The sequence below is a fragment of the Mus musculus genome, chromosome 13, assembly GCF_000001635.26.
Source record: "Mus musculus strain C57BL/6J chromosome 13, GRCm38.p6 C57BL/6J".
Taxonomy (NCBI): domain Eukaryota; kingdom Metazoa; phylum Chordata; class Mammalia; order Rodentia; family Muridae; genus Mus; species Mus musculus.
The window spans coordinates 24789243-24801065 of NC_000079.6; positions in this window are offsets into that span (position 1 = coordinate 24789243).

Here is an 11823-nt window from a genome sequence, read left to right on the forward strand (position 1 = left end):
CATACTTCCTCCAGTAGAGCATCTCCTCTAAAGGTTCCATGACCTCCCCATCCCCCAACAGAACCAACTAGAGACCAAGTGTTCAAAACCTGAGCCTATGGGAGTCTTTCTCATGTAAACCACCACAGTTCTAAACATTCAAGTGTGTTTTGCCCTGTGTGCGCTATCGATCATGTTACATGACACCTTAATCCTGCCTTAAACACCTCAACTCAGATATAAGACTATTGTCTGTTGTTATACCAGGTTTTCCTTCTTTCGTTTATACGAAGTTTGTGCTCAGATTGAAAACATAATAGCTTCATTGTGGAAAATGCTTTTAATATTGTCCTACCACTGTTCCCCAGCATGTATCAAATTAGCACGCCTTTGGATTGTACTGTGATGGAGTGTCTGGCTGCAGGTGGAAAGCATTTAAGAAGCCTTGCACATACAAAGATGCACATTTCAGAGCGTTATCTAAAAACCAAACCAATAAAACAGCAAGAAGATAGGCTGTAGCTCATTGTTAAAGCTACATACATACATTGCATACATGAGGTCCTACGGCCAATCCTCAGTTTTTAAAGAAAGGTGAAAATAAATGAATAATGAAGGTGAAACTATATTTTAAGATGCTGAGGCAAGAAGATTTCTAGAATTCAAGGCCAGCCTGCACTATATACCAAACTGTAAGGCCTCTTAGAGTTACACAGCAAGCCCCCAAAGCCCTCATGTGGAACAGCAGATTCTTTGCCACAATTTAAGCAGCTGGCACTAGACAGAGTACATCTTTGAGACAATTACCCTGGTTTCTTTTCCTAATGCTCTGATAAATGTGCCTGAAGGGAAAACAGTTGATTTGGGGCTCACAATTCAAGGTACAGGCCATCATAGCAGGAAGCCAAGACAGCAGGGGCCTGGACAGCTGCTCACATTGCTTCTGACAGTGAGAAACATCGATGGATCTTTACACATCCATTAATAAAACCAAGACAGTCCCCCACAGGCAAGCCCAGGCCCATCTCCCAGGTGACTGTAGGTTTTATCAAGTTTACGATTGACACTGACCGTTAGCACTGAAAGAACGAACTGGTATGTATCTCTTGTGTTTCTGCAGCAGCTTTTCTTTAGCTTTTTGTTTCTTTACATTTCCTGTTTTGTCTTTATTAGAGCTAAGTCTGAAGAACTTATCTTGAACTCTTGATTCTCTTGTGCTAACCAGGTACTGGGATTACAGGTGTGCCATTACACCCTTCTAGTAAATTGTCTCGAATAAGTCTTTATCAGTTCTGGGGTGATAAATATCGCCCCTCCCTGTCGATCCTTCAGCTTACCACCATGTTTTTAATACAACATAAACTAAATCATCTCCTTATCAATACTTCCATTGAGAGAAAATTTAAAAAGCATCTTTCTAGCTTGGGCATGGTGGAACACTCATTTAAGCCTGGCACTTAGGAGGCAGTGGTGGGCAGATCTCTGCGTTCAAGATCAACCTAATCTATAAAATGAGTTCTGAGAAAACTAGGGCTACACAGAGAAACCCCATCTGGAAAACACCAAGACCAAAACAACCAACCAACCCAGCATCTTTCATCCTTGCATCTTTGCATGCAAATGAGCTCACCTGAAGCCCAGTGTTGTACACTGTTATCTTCTCTTTCATGTCCTGAACACCCTGGAGACTTTTCAAAGGTATATTTAAAAGCTACAGACTGTTTCAAACTGTGTGGGACTTAATATACTACGATTTTTTTCCTTGGTACCTGTCTTAGTCAGGGTTTCTATTCCTGCACAAACATCATGACCAAGAAGCAAGTTGGGGAGGAAAGGGTTTATTCAGCTTACACTTCCATACTGCTGCTCATCACCAAAGGAAGTCATGACTGGAACTCAAGCAGGTCAGAAAGCAGGAGCTGATGCAGAGGCCATGGAGGGATGTTCTTTACTGACTTGCCTCCCCTGGCTTGCTAAGCCTGCTCTCTTATAGAACCCAAGACTACCAGCCCTGAGATGGTCCCACCCACAAGGGGCCTTTCCCCCTTGATCACTAATTGAGGAAATGCCTTACAGTTGGATCTCATGGAGGCATTTCCTCAACTGAAGCTCCTTTCTCTGTGATAAGTCCAGCTGTGTCAAGTTGACACAAAACTAGCCAGTACAGTACCCATATATATATTTTTTAACATAATTAAGCTATGAACTTCCTTTTAGTTTAGACAATGGAGCCAGGTTGGCTGGGTTGAAGTCTTGTTCTGGGTTTGGTCTGCCTTGGTCTTGCACAAGTCTGGTGTGTTGCAATGACTGTGGGTTCACATGAGTCCAGATGTTTCCTCGTGTTCATCCACTGCCTCTGGCTCATACACTCTTTCCACTTCCTCTTCTGAAATGATCCTGGCATCTTGGGAGGGGTGCATGTGGCATGTACGTTCCCTTTAGGGTTCAGCATGCTGGGGTTCCTTACTCTGTGTGCTCTTTAGCCAGTTGTAGTTCTGTGTTAATTACCATCTCTTGCAAATAGAAATCTCTTCAGGGAAAAATTTTGAGAGGTGCATTGATTTCTACATGTATGCCAAATGAAACACACATCTGAAGTTCTTTTTATTTTTAGTGTGTTTGTGTTTAATGCTCATGCATGCATTGAGGCCAAAGTCAGTCTTGGGTATCATTTTTCAGGAACCATCCACCTTTTAAATTTTTTTAAACTTTATTTATTTATTTATTTATTTATCTATTTATTTATTTATTGTGGTGGATATGGGGTCAGGGAGAGACTAGGCAAAGGTTCTCCTGCTTCCACCTCCTGAATGCTGGGATTGAGGGCATGTGCCACCCACCTGGCTTAATGGTTCTGTTTGTTTGTTTTTAAGATTTATTATGTGTCATGTGTGTCTGTGTTTGGGTATGTGCCCATGAATGGCCATGTAGGCCACAGGGGTCTTTCTGGATCTGGTGTTACAGGTGACTGTGAGACACCTGACATGGGTGCTAGAAACCCCACTCCAGTCCTCTGCAAATTGAGGGTGTGCTCTTAACACCCTGTGCCATCTCTCCAGCCACCAGCAGTACTGTCTTTTGTTGAGGCACATACTTAGCCCTCAGGGGTAAGTCACCATGAGCTAACTAACTACAGCATAGCTAGTCCATGTTCATTTATGGACAACCCTTGAATCCCAGAGAAGCTAGTCGCATGGCCAGTAAGCTTTGAGGCCGTGTCTACGGTGAAGGAAACATTTCCCTGAGAAGAACTCCTGTTTTCTGCCTTTCCACTATGATATTAGGAACTATTGCAACTATTTCAAAGTCATGAATCACCAAGCATCAGGACCGGCAGAGCCGGAGGAAGGAAGGGTGCCAGTTAACAAGTTACACTCTGACTCATGCTCTCACTTCCAACTTCCATTTCTTCCTGCAGATCTGCTCTGCAAGAAAGCCATGATTAATCTAGTTTGGCACAACATTTCTCTGCAAAGCTGCTGTCTCAGGAATTTAGCTATTGCACTTAGAGCAAAGAGGGTCCTTGACTTTGTGCTAAAATCCTTCCGTGCAGAGGGGGTCTTACAGGTTTCCTTCCTGTCATTTCTATGACCTTGCTGTTCTGGGTGTGTCACAGAATTCCAGATCACTGGAAATGGTGATGCAGTGATGGGAAATGGTTCTGGAATTCTCAAGGTCACAAGCGCTGCATTCAGTCAACTGCTGCCAACCATCCTTGACTCGTTCTTGTACACACTTCCGATTTCATCTGTGGCCCATTATTATCATTCCATGGAATAGTTTACTGCTTTCTTATGGACCTCTAGGATCCTGTCTAATGGACTCTCTCTCTCTCTCTCTCTCTCTCTCTCTCTCTGTGTGTGTGTGTGTGTTGTGTGTGTGTGTGTGTGTGTGTGTGCGCGCCTAGCGCCATGTCCTTGGACTTAACATCACTGATTTCCTTCCTGTGTCACTGATTCAAATATTCTAATTTCACCATTTCTGGATCTTCCACAGCCATCTTCTTACCTTCTGGCCAGATTGTCTGGAAGCCTTAGCTTCCATTCCACCCCCACCCCCTCTACCACCTTTTCTCACCCTCTCTCCCTGGCTTTATTTCTTCCCAGTGATGCTGGGGATCAACCTAAGGGTTCAGGCACACTGTCAGTCATCTAGGAGCTCTGCTATGGAATTAGAGTTGCAACCTCAGCCTCTCCCCACCCCCACACTTCCTTTAAAAAATAAACCCATCTCTGGGGCTATTGGGCTCCCTTGGAGCCAAGTCTGTAAGGCGTCTCTCTTCCCCGCATCTATTGATTCTTTCTGCATTGATTTTCTATTTTATTTTTATTTTTTTCAAAGATTTATTTATTTTATGTATATGTATACACTGTTGCTATCTTCAGACACACCAGAAGAGGGCATCAGATCCCATTACAGATGGTTGTGAGCCATCATGTGGTTGCTGAGAAGTGAACTCAGGACTTCTGGAAGAGCAGTCAGTGCTCTTAACCTCTGAGCCATCTGTCCAGACCCTTCTGCATTGATTTTCAATTGTGTTGTTCAATGGGATCTTGAAGGGCAGTCTTTCCTGGTCTGCTACCACACACACTCTCTCTAGGGCTAGTTTCACTCCAAATGAATGACCTGTGTATCCTGGGGTCCCATCCATTCTGTCAATGCTCATACCTCCTGCATATGTGACCCCAAGTTTCCATTCCCATAGCCACCCTGAAATTGTTCTCTAAACAGTCAGTAGTGACTTCCGTTTGGTTGAATCCACTCATCTTTTCAGGCTCCTCGTTCTCTTTTTAGTAATTAACAACAACATAGTAGTAGTATTGAGATAGGTCTCATATAACCCAGGCTGGCCTCTAATTTGATGGCCATAGAGAAGTAGCTGAAGATGACCTTGAACCTATGCCCACCTCCAAAATGCCAGTACTGCATACAGACATCACTATGCCTAGCACTTAGTTTTCATTTTCTTTCCTCCTCCTCCATCTCTTCTTCCTTCTCTGCCACAGGCTCTGCCATAGGCCTGGCACTCACTACTTATATCAGGGTTGCCTTGGATGTACGGCAATCTCCCCGCCTCAGCCTCCCAAGCTCTGGATTTGCAGGAGTGGGAGCCACTCATCCTGGCTCCAGCCATTTATATTAAAAAACAAAATTGTGATTTGGGAAGACTGTGAAGGGGACAGCTCAGCTCTTATCTCCCTCCATAGCATCAGCTGGAGCTACTCAAAGGCCAAGTTGGGCTATGTGGCGCTGGAGGCTGAGCTCTTAAGAAGGCTGCTCACATATGCTTGGCATTTGCCTAGGACTTACAGGTGTTGGACAGAACACTGAGACATGTACATTCCAAGTGGGTATATGAACAGCCTTCATCCTGGGGTTAGATTCCAAAACTATACATCTTAGGAGACAGAAAATTACCAGTTTCTAAAGGCCCGGCCTAAAAGTTGGCAGAATTGTATCTATGGATTAAGCTTTCTATTGAGTCAATATCCAGGGTAGAGACTAGGGCCCCCACTACCTGATCAGAGGAGTGGTGGCCAAAAATTGGGAAGGGGCTAACTTTAAAACTGCTGAAATCTTTATCTATTGGGGTACAAAAGATTGTTTTCTAGGTTCTGGCTTCTTGAGCCAGGTGGTAACTATATAGATGCCTTTACTTCCTAGTGTGGCATTAATCTTTTTGGGTCCCATGTGGCTAGGATGGCCTTGAACTTGATATATAGCCAAGGATAACCCAGAAGTCATGATCCTCCTGCCTCTAGCTCCCAACTTCTGGGATTACAAATGTGCCAGTACTGGTTTTATTCAGTATTGGAGATCCAACCCAAGACTTCATGCATGCTAGGCAACTTAGCTACATGTATGGCCCTATATGTATTATATGTTTCCTTGTAATAGCATTGTCTGAAAAATAAGTTTAAAATAAAGTCTCATGTTATAGTCCACGCTGGCTTAGAATTTATAGTCTAGGCTGGCCTCAAACTTGAGGTAATTCTCTGGTCTCAACTTATTGAATGCTGGAGTTCTAGGCATGAAAGCCCATGGCAGGGCTTGTAGCAGCAGTTTTTTGTTTTTGTTTTTGTTTTTTTTTTAAGATTTATTTGCTTCATGTATGTGGGTATTCTGTTGCTTTCTTCAGACACACCAGAAGGGGACATTGGATCCCATTACAGATGGTTGTGAGCCACCATGTGATTGCTGGGAATTGAACTCAGGACCTCTGGAAGAGCAGTCAGTGCTCTTAACCGATGAGCCATCTCTCCAGCCCGCAGCATTTTGAGTCAAGGGAGTAATATTTGGAATCAAGAAAGATCTTTGAAACTAAATGTAGAGACCCTGTCTCCAAGTCAATAAATCAATTCAACTATTTATTCCTTAAGTACTATAAACACCAATTTCTACCATTTGAGATGGAGAAAATAGCATGAAACTGAATTGAGAATAAATCTATGTTCTCCCTCAAAAGGCCAGCGAAGGCCTCAAAGATCACATAATTCTTTTTTATTACCTTCTGTTTGTTAGCCGTGTGGTTATAAGATACAGGGGACACTATTGTGTGTCAGTGTGCTTGCTCCTGTGATTCCATTGGGCCATTATTCCATCACAGATGGAAAAAATCTTAGGTTGAAATTTGGAGCCAAGGCCCCTGGCTGTCACTGCTGCTTTTGTGTTTAAACTTTCCTGTCTACGAACAAGTTAGTGTGGTGCATAGACATGTTTTGAGTAGATTTTTATTGCACTCTCATAACTGTTAAGCATAAAGAAGACCTGTGTCTGATCAACCTCAGATAAAAATGAAGGGAAAATGTATTTGTGAGTTCCTGAACAATGTGGTATCGTTGCTGATCATAAATACGAAATGGAACAAGAGTGTTATGAAACCCAGACTCTGTAACAGGAGAGCAAGTGTATGCAATCTATGTGTTAAAGTTAACAAGCTAGTAAACACTTTGTTGGCTTTTCCCTCCCCCACCCCTTTTATTTTCTGTCTTTGTCTTTAGGCTGCTCTCCCAAGGCCTAGAGTTACAGTGAGCTACCACGCCAGCGGTTGGCATTCTTACTGCCTTATGTGTACTTGATAGAAGCACATGCTTGAATAACTCTTGTTTGTTTGTTTGTTTTTGTTTTTCGAGACAGGGTTTCTCTGTATAGCCCTGGCTGTCCTGGAACTCACTTTGTAGACCAGGCTGGCCTTGAACTCAGAAATCTGTCTCCCTTTGCCTCCCAAGTGCTGGGATCAAAGGCGTCCGCCACCACTGCCCAGCTGAATAACTCTTTCCTAATTTGGTAGAAAAGCAGGAGAAAAGCAGGAGACTGGGCCATCTAATGCTGCCTTTCTATTAGGGTCAGAGGGGAGCCTATGAGTGAGTGGTCTTTTACATTAATCTTGATTGTTTTGTTTTGTTTTTCTTTCGAGACAGGGTTTCTCTGTGTAGCCCTGGCTGTCCTGGAACTCACTCTGTAGACCAGACTCAGAAATCTGCCTGCCTCTGCCTCCCAAGTGCTGGGATTAAAGGCGTGCGCCACCACTGCCCCGGCTGGTCTTGATTCTGTAAAAAAGGCTGGCCCAGAATCTACGTTTCTTTATTGCAAATGTAACTGGAATCTAGATGTGGTGGTGTATCTGTATTGGCAGCACTTGGGAACCTGAAGTAGGAGGATACTTGAACCCAGGGGTCCCAGGGCCCTTTCTAAAAAAGAAAGCATAACACCCTTTTATGCTATCTGCCTTTCCACCAAAGACGTTTTAGTGTATCTGGGAGTATAAATCAAAACTCTGATGATGTGACCATGAACTCTTCTACTCCCAACAGTAGGGAGGCTGCCTGGGCTACATAGTGAGACCCTGTTACTTAAAAATAAATAAATAAAATCCTATTTTATGTTTGCCTGCGTGCATGCTTGTGCCCAGACACCAGAAGAAGGTATCGGATCCCCTAGAACTGGAGTTCAAGATGATTGTGAGCACCGTGGCCAGTATATTAAATGCACTGGCCACCAAACCCAGGATATTTAAATAACATGTGCCTTCTTAGCTAAAAAAATTTAAATAAATAACCCAGAAGAAATTAAACAGCTATTTTTAACCAAGGTGCCACCATCATGGCTCTACCAATCCTGTTGTGTGGAGCAGCCTAACTCAAAATAGGTAGTTTCTAACATAAGTGTGTGTTTTTCCATAGCTGATGTAGCTGAAGATGACCCCAAACTCCTGATCATCCTGTCCTTACCTATCTAGTGTTGGAGGTGTGATTTGAGCCATTCCTATCAAATCCTATTTCTTTCTCTTTCTTTTCTTTCTTTTTTTCATTCTTCCTTTCTTCCTTTCCTTACTTATTATGTGTGTTGGGGGCATACGAAAGGATGCACATGCCGCAAGTGCCCCTGGGAGGACACCAAGTGCCCTGCTCTGCCAGCCTCTGCCTCATTCCCTTGAGGCAGGGTTTATCAGTAGCTTGGCTGTAGGTCAGCCAACCCCAGCAATCCTGTTTCAGGCCACCACAGTGCTAGGGGTTACAGGCACTCTCAGCCATGCCCACGTGCTGGGGATTTGAACTCAGGTCATTGTGGTTGTACATCAGCACTTACTTACTGAGCCATCTTTCCAACTTCCCCAGGGAAAAAAAATGAATTCACAGCATTTTAATTTCCCTGGAGAACATTACGGTCAGAGATTTTTTTTTTTTTAATTTCCTTTGCTCACTGTGTTTTACTGCCTTTCCAAGTTTCAGAGAAAACTGAGCCAGAGCAGCCTCCCAACCCCCACCCCCAAGCCCTTTTAAGGCACCTTACCTCTGTTTTGTGGCTCATTTCAGCTGGCTGAGCTACATAACACAGATTGTAGGGTTTGTTCAGCTCTTTACCAGCTATCTTCAGTTCTGAAACTAAAAACTACAAATTTCCTTAACATTTTTCCATCTTGATTATGTTTTGGATTTGATGCTAGGACTCTATATTAACCTCAGGTGCCTCAAACTCTTGGGTTCTATGTGATCCTCCTGTGTCAGATACCTACCATATTGCCCAGCTGCCTCTCCGTGCCTATAGTTACTACAGCAGCATAAAAAATCATTGATTGAAAAATTCATTCTTCATTGATCTTAGATATGACACCAAAAGTACAAACACAAGAAAAAATAATGAATTTGACTTTTATACCATGAAGGGTATCACCAAAAAAAAAAAAAAAAAAAAAATCAAACCAAAAAAACATATATACAGGAGAAAATACCTGCAATGTATTCCTACTTGTCAATAACAAATTTTAAATAGGAAAAAAAAAAAAACCCTCTGAATAGACATTCTTTCTAATAAAGACATAAAAAAATAGCCAGAAAGTAGATGACACAGAAATTCTACTCCTAGGTTACTAACCATGAGAAATTGAAGAGCCGTGTGTAGACAAAACTCTTGAGTGTTCATAACAGCATTATAGCAGCAAAGGGCAGGAACAATGTTCAACAGCTGAAGGACAGGTTAAAATAGAATGCCTGCCTTAAGATGGAATATTATTCATCAGCAAAAGGAAACTAAGTATTGGTAAATTATGAATAGATCTTAACTAATCACAAAACATTATATACTGTATTTCATTTACATAAAGTCCTAAAAAGGGCAAACTTAAACAGTATAAGTTGGTGGTTTCCTGGGGCCAGGAAGGGGAATGACTAATAATGGGTACTGGCTCTTCTTATGGTGAGACGGTGATGCTTACGCTACTCTTCAAACATCCCAAACACCATTACAGTATCTATATTAGATTATCGATAACAAATGTGCTCACTTCTATAAAGGCCTCGAACATGATCATGTATACACATATTCTTGTTCATACCTTCAACTCTAAAATGTTGTTTTACACATGTGAGCTTTTCAGTCATATGATTGCGGGATAAATCACCAAGTGAGTACTACAAGTTTTATTACATATATATCTTAATTGAAAATTATATTTATTGTATGTAGTGGTGTGTGTGCTCATGACACACTGGTGGGTCCTGGGATCAATTCAAGTAGGGTTTGGCAGCATGTGCCTGTACCCACTGAGTCTTCTCCCAGTCATTCTTTTTTTTTTTTTTTTTCTATTTTTTTATATAGGGTCCTACTATATAGCCCTGGCTTGCTTTGAACATGTTATATAGACTAGGCTAACCTTGAACAGCGATTACCCAGTGTCAGCCTCCCCAATTCTGGAATTACAAACCTGTGTCACCACACTGGTTTTATTTATATTTATTTTGTGGAGGTGGTGGTGGAGGGGAGACAGGGTTTCTGTGGTATTCCAGGTTGGCCTTGAAGGAGAATGACTTCGAAGTCACAACAAACCTGCTTCAGCCTCCTGAGTGCTCGGATTACAGCCACTATGGCTGACTCATGTTGGAACTAATTTGGAACGATCAGGAATGCCAACCTTGGTTCTGGAGAACTTACATTGAAGAATGGGCCCTAGTACATCTTGAACTCCAGTTCTAGGGGATCCGATACCTTCTTCTGGTGTCTGGGCACAAGTATGCATGCAGGCAAACATAAAAATAGGATTTTATTTATTTTCTTTGGCTTATGGATAAAGGGTGATTGCAGCTAATAGATTTTGATTTCACGAAGTGAAAAGCAGCTATTTAGGAGACTGGACTTTTAAAAGTTTCGACCGAGTAGTCAGGAATGCAGCACCCAGGCTTTGTTCATGTGGAGTATCAACCTTCGCTGATTAATTATGTAACTTCGTTTTTATCACACCAGAGTCTCACAAACCGAATGAGCGCTCTTTGGGGTCAAGGACGGCGTGATTCAGCAGTAAACGTTCCAGTGTCCCATTTACCGTTGAGGATAGAGAGTCAGGAGAAGATGGGACGTAGGTCTGAGGTTCTCGGGGATCCCTGTTCACTGTGGTGGAGGAATCACACGTAGAGTTCGGCTGCCTCTTCCGATCCTAGCAACAACGCATACAAGGGCTTCTGTCGCTTAAAGCCCGAGGTCCGTTCGCCTTGGTGGTGCAGGAAGAGGGGTGAGGATAGAGGCGCATGGACTGAGGCTATACTCGTTGGGGTGCAAGCAAGCTTCATTCCGCTAACTCGAAATGATTTCTCCGTTGTTGCCAACTGGCCGACTTCTAGGGAATAATAAAATGACCCTAACCACCCTTCAGTCTTCCGGGTTTCTTCCTCACTCTGGCCCTTCCAACACCCATTTTTCCGCCCACTTCCCCGGCTTTGGCTTTTGAGCATCTCTGGAGCAGTGATTCTCAACCTCCCCATTGCTAAGATCCTTCAGTACTGTTCCTCATATTGTGCTGACTCCCAACCGTAAATTTCTGTTGCTACTTCTTAACTGTAATGTTGCTGCTGTTATGAATGTTAATGTTTTCCGATGGTCTTAGGCAACCTCTATAAAAGGATCATTGGATTCTCCCGTATGGGGTGCGACCCACAGGTTGAGAACCGCTGCTTTAACAGGACCCCCACCCTACCCCACCCCCTAAGTCCAACTACCGCTCCCCAGCATAGCCCAGGGTGGAGCTACTCTCTCCGCTTCGTCATGGAGGGCGTAGGGGGCGTGCTCTTATGACGTAAAAGGACGGGGCGGGGGAGACCTGGACAGCCTGACGGAGGGACAGAGGGGCGGAGGGAGTGGCGGGAGACCCTTGCCACGCCTTAGGACTTTCCATATTGATAAATAGGGGAAATGTGTGTTCTCAAACACCCCTAGGAAAAGAAGTATCTTACTGAAAGCCTAATTTCAAAGCTACTCACTATTTATACCGACTTTTATATGTCACACATTACTAGCTTTTCGGTTTTTCTGTCTCCATAACTGTGAAAACCTTCACGCTTCTTTTCCCGCCTC